The following is a 5,530-nucleotide window of genomic DNA, read 5'->3' on the forward strand; positions in this document are numbered from 1 at the left end:
GCAGTTAATTCTGTTTTGCAATTACAAACAATCACATTTTTCCCTTTTGGTTTCATGGCCGCAAATGAATTACATGAGATCTAGACAAAAAATCCTTAAATATTGTCATACGTAAATTTTCTAGTAAATAAACAGAAATTTCTTTGCGTATTTTGCCATGGCTATATATATATATATATATATATATATATATATATATATATATATATATATATATATATATATATATATATATATATAGTATGTATATATATATATATATATAGTATATATATATATATATATATATATATATATATATATATATATGTGTGTGTGTGTGTGTGTGTATAGGTGGATAGATAGATATGCATTTACACATTCATAAATATCTACGTTTATATATATATATATACATATATACACACATGCGTGTGTGTGTGTGTGGGTGTGCGTGTGCGCGCGCGTTTGCTTGCGTGTGTTCGTGTACGAGAGTGTTTTTGTTTAAAAAACTTAGGTCTTTCCTTTTCATTTCCAGATAGATAAAACTCTGGTGACTTTGAGGCCAGGATGACTAGCGCCAGTATGTACTTTCCCCAAAAGAGATCTAGAGGTCAGAAAATGCGCTTTCTTACCCCAGTGTAAAAACCGAGAACACTAATATTGACTCTTGCATTAATACGCTTGTTGGCTTTTCTCTCACGGCCTCTGGGGAAGAGAGGAAACACACACATACACACACACGCACACACACACACGTTACCTATCCCGTAAAACTTGAAATAAAAGCATTGCCTGGAACGGTGGCAGTACTGCACTTATGAGCGGGAGCAGTAATAAAGGCAATTATGCTTTCACTTGCTTTTGCTCAGGTTAATAATAATAATAATAATAATAATAATAATAATAATAATAATAATAATAGAAGGGCACCAAAAATTCTCAAAATAGACCATTCCTTCCAGACCACATAAGGCTATAACGAAATAGCTGCTATATAAGAAGCCCCCTTCCTGTATTTCTATCATCTTCCTCGTAATCCACCGTTTCTTCCGTGAAAAGGAGTAGGCGTCTAATGTAGAGCAACTATAGATGACAAGGCTTCCACAAGATCAGGTCTTACAATATTTGCTGATACCCTTCAGAATTGAATCGCCCAAAGGGAGTTGCTTAATGCTTATTTTTACCCAAACGAATCAAACAATTCATTATTCATACCTTCGCTTTTGAGACTGCTAAAACCTACACACACATAAACACGGAATCTTGAAGATGTACCTTCCCTGAAAATTCATTAGCGGAGGTAATAACACAAGTAATAATTATGAGTAGTGTTAAAAATCACTTTTATTGCACGCTGACGTATGAAGTATTATTAAAAGAAGTGAGACGAGTGCGAACAATTTGTCATTGTATTCTTAGCAGTTCTAGATCCTTATTTATCGGAACTTATTTGCCTTTTATTAACAAGAAAAATGCAGTTGTCTAGTAGTATGTGTTCCTGCCATAAGGCGAAGATGTAGTATATATCTTTAGCAACATTCCTTGATGGCATTGCTACTCTGGGCTTCCCTTCGCACGCAATTGCCTGAGATGTTTATTAGATTTCGAGAAAAGACCAAATATGCTGCTTTTTGTAGGGAGGCTAATAAAATCTGGGAAAGTAAACAGCACACACGGGACCATTTATACCACAACGGAGAGCAAGTTCAAGCATAAAGACAATCAACGGTTATTGTCTTATATTATGCCATCATCAAACAAAATTTGTGACTTCAGTTTGATAACGTTTTGAACAAAAATAGTACAACCAGAAAATTACCTTAGACAAGTGTCACGGACACGGAGGTCTGCTACAGGTTCTTAAATATAATAAACAAAAAGATTCAGCACCAACAGTTGAAACTCGGGATACTAATATAGAAAGAAACACAAACAGAACAAAAGTTTATTTACAAGCTGAATAACAAAGATCAGCACTAACAGTTGAAAAAAGCTCACGGGGTATACGAATATAAAAGAAAAGAAACACCAAACAGAACAAACGGTTTATTTCACAAGCTTACTAACAAAGATAAATGCAGAATGGTTTCTCCTATTTACATAATAAAAGTAAAATCTTACAATACGTGAACTGGGGAAACAGTGAGGTAATGAAATACTTGCTGGCCAGTTTTGCAGCTGTTGAAAATCAATGCTTGAAGCGACGGCTTCACAAAGGAGAGTTGTTGAACTTTAGGCGTCTTCTTGACTCCGTACAGCAGAAAGCAATGTCTATTCTTGATACTCGAAGGGCAGGTTACTCCTCAATACCAACTTGTAGGACGTTTCTTCTCTGAAGGCTTGCTCAACATCGAAATATCTCAGTCGCTCTCTCTCTGACTGGACGGCTTGACTCGAATCTGATCCCACTCTCTCGAGCGCCTTCTTCCTCTCTTATCTTTCGTCTGTTCCTTCTTCTCTTATCTCTCTCTGACGATCTCTCCCTGATGATCTCTGCTGATCTCTGATGATCTCTATTTCCTCAGGGCATATATATATACATGGCGATATGGGGCGGGGCTGAAGGGGGCGGAGCATAACAGCGAACGTCACAGGCTCCCGAGACGACAGGAATCTTTTAGAAGGATCTCGACGAAATGTTACATCATAATACGCGGCGTTTCTGACGACGCGTCGGCGCCTGTTGGGTTCCATAGCCCACCTGGCGATTCTAGAATAATCAAGAAAACAGGCGCTTCCAACACGTGTGCGAATGCTTCCTTGCTGCAGACCTACTCGAAGATGCATTTTCCTTTCCTTTAGTATATAATTCCTTGCTATAAAGCGATTACCATGACAACAAGGTAAAAAAATTAGATTTTAGACGACTGCATAAAATAACAATTAAAAAATGCACCGAAATTTCTTCAGCGTAATCGAGTTTTTTGTTCAGCGTATAATGCTGTATGAAACTCTCAGCCACGGCCCAGTGGTGGCCTGTGTTGGTGGCACCTATAGTGGTACCATATGCTCGAGCAAGGCTAGCCTGACCCTTCAATAAAATAAAAACTGCTGAGATTAGAGGGCTGCAATTTGGTACGTTTGAAGATTGGAGAGTGGATGATCAACATACAAATTTGCAGCTCTCTAGCCACAGTAGCTTTCAAGATCTGAGGGAGGACAGACAAATACCCACCTCAATAGTTTTCTTTTACAAAAAAATAGAAACTAAAAGGTCAGGAAGACGGAAAGAAAATTAGTTAAAGCTTCGAATCGAGGAACAATTTAGTATCAAAATATAGAAAAACAAAATCTACAGAGACGACAATAAGTAGTGCATAGTCTCTTGGAAGTTCCAGCAAAAGGAACATGAAAAAGAGTCATAAGGTAACACCGAGAAAGAGAAGCGAAACATAACCGTAACTTAGGAAGAGAAGAGAGGCACAAGAATAGCTTGCCGATGCAACAGAGCCTAAAGGAGAGTGGCAATACGAACCGGAGCAGAGACAATAATGAGATGTCGAGAGAGGCTCGCGTTACCTTGTTGGGTTAGTTCCACATTCCACAGTTCATTTGTGTACTTAGCGTTAATGTAGGTATACCTTCTTGAAAAGAAACAGAACGATGCAAATATTTTCCTTGCAGGCCATCTCCAGCTTTCATTTTCTTCCATAAAGTCCCCCTCTGTTTTTTAATAGGTGAGATCTCTTCTTTCTGTTTTTCCCTTTAATTCTTTTGATTACTTCCTAATGAACACCGTATTCTTTGGAAGCTTGAATTGCAGGCCAGTGGCCCCTGTGGCTTGTTAAACTATATAGGGTTCATTTTCTGAATAATAATAATAATTATTATTTTTCAAAGACAAATATATCTATAAATTAATTATTTATATTTATGTACATTTATCAGTCTTTGCTGATTAGCTCCTATTCTGACTGTTTATCTAATACTTACGAGTTTTGGGTTGTTTGAAACTTTAACCTTTCAAGGGGCGATTTATTACAATTACACTTGAATTGTTATGCAGTTCTAAGCAAATAGAAACCAATTTTACATCATCTTTAGCAGCCATACAGTATGATGTGGCATGGTGAATCATTATTCATTATTGATTTTCGCTTACTCGGTAGGTAAGCCTACAAACAACATTGTTGTTGTTGTTGTTGTTGTTGTGTTATTGTTGTTGTTGGTGGGGTAGGAAAAGTCTATGGGGGAGCCTAAAAGGGTCTGACAGAGGTGTTTCGCGTTGAGTTAAAGGTAGAGGAATTTTATGGTAGGATATTTATGATTTATTTATTAGAACGAAATGCAAAAAATCAATTATCTACGTGTTAAACAGTATAGAACAATTATTTCTAATAAAATATAGCGTATTTATTTCAATTTTCATTTAGCACGTTTCAAGTTACGTTAAAAGTTGGGAATATAATTTTTTAACAACTTATGCGTGAGGGGAAAATCTCGAGTAAGCTGGAGGTCGGATCACGCTTTGTTTTTTTGTTTGTTTGCCGAGAAAATATAGCTGACTTAGCCAATGCAGAATGTTAACTTTTTTTTTGTTTGTTTTTTAGCTAGCAGTTTATTCAAGGTGGAAAGACACCTAAATTGTGTCTGCACAGAGGCGTTTAAACGTTTTGTAATTATAGCATAATGTAATAAAATGTAAACACAAACAGTTCAAACTTCTTTACAGACTGCGGCAAGGTTGAAGACGTCAGGTTTGCTTGAACGTAAATTATGATTTTCGTATAAGACGTACGTTTAGAAGGATAAACTGTTACGCCAGTTCGAGTAGACAAATTAGTTTTGTTAGTGAGCTTTTAAAGTGTCCTTACCATAAAATTGAGAAGCACATTCAACTTATGTGACCACACACACACACTCCTATATATAATATATATATATTATATATATATATATATATATATCTATATATATATATATATAGATATATTAGTGTGTGTGTGTGTGTGTGTGTGTATATAATAATATATATCTAATATATATATATATATATATATATATATATATATAATTACATCAAGGGAAATCCAGCTATTATCCATTAATTAACTTAAGATTAAGTGAAGCTTCCAAAGGAGTCGCAAGTATAAAGTCTAATAGATGAGTCTCATATAATTAAGCTTCAAAGGACTTTCCAAAAATTTTCCACCTATGTGAACCATTCAATTTACCCTCATTGGTTGTTGCCAAGAAATCTGTTGAAATCAAAGATTAGAATTTTTTTTTAAGCGTTACAACTTCCTAGTAAAGAAATTGGCCTTTATTAAAAAAAACACACAAGTATGTGCAAATTAAAACTTGGAAAAGGATAAGGTAAACAGAACGAACGAAAATTGATAAAATAATTTACAATGTTATTTTCCACAAAATCTATCTATCTCCGAAATAATCAAAGTATTAAAAAACTCGAAAGACTTTGTTGATCATAGCAAGATTTCGAAATTACGGAGACGTTAAGCCACTGCACATAGGTCAAAGGTGAATTTTAAAAGGATTAAGGAAAATCTTCGATGCCTCTTTTATTATTACGAAAAGTCTTGTCGTT

The sequence above is a fragment of the Macrobrachium nipponense genome, chromosome 4 (assembly GCF_015104395.2).
Source record: "Macrobrachium nipponense isolate FS-2020 chromosome 4, ASM1510439v2, whole genome shotgun sequence".
Lineage (NCBI taxonomy): Eukaryota > Metazoa > Arthropoda > Malacostraca > Decapoda > Palaemonidae > Macrobrachium > Macrobrachium nipponense.